The 222-nt window shown below is 53.2% G+C and overlaps 1 protein-coding gene across 1 annotated transcript in view; it reads right to left on the reverse strand.

The window, feature by feature from the left end:
• The window catches only part of ACE (angiotensin I converting enzyme), a 13742-nt gene that overhangs the window by 7887 nt on the left and 5633 nt on the right, over positions 1–222 (reverse strand). The window lies entirely within an intron of this gene.

Here is a 222-nt window from a genome sequence, read left to right on the forward strand (position 1 = left end):
CATCCACCTACCCACCCACTCAAAAACCCATCCCACCCACCCACCCATCTCTCCATTGTTCTCCTGCCATCTCTGGAGCTATTTTTTCCCTTCCTTTTTTTTCCCTTCCTTTCTTCTTTGCTGTCTTCCTTCCTTGCACACCCCCAGCTTCCACATCCTGATCCACCCCTGGTGACTGTCCCCTACCTCAGGTACCACCAGTCGTAGTTGTAACGGCTCCGG

Source organism: Antrostomus carolinensis, unplaced genomic scaffold (assembly GCF_000700745.2).
Source record: "Antrostomus carolinensis isolate BGI_N321 unplaced genomic scaffold, ASM70074v2 scaffold28839, whole genome shotgun sequence".
In the NCBI taxonomy this organism is placed as follows: Eukaryota; Metazoa; Chordata; class Aves; order Caprimulgiformes; family Caprimulgidae; genus Antrostomus; species Antrostomus carolinensis.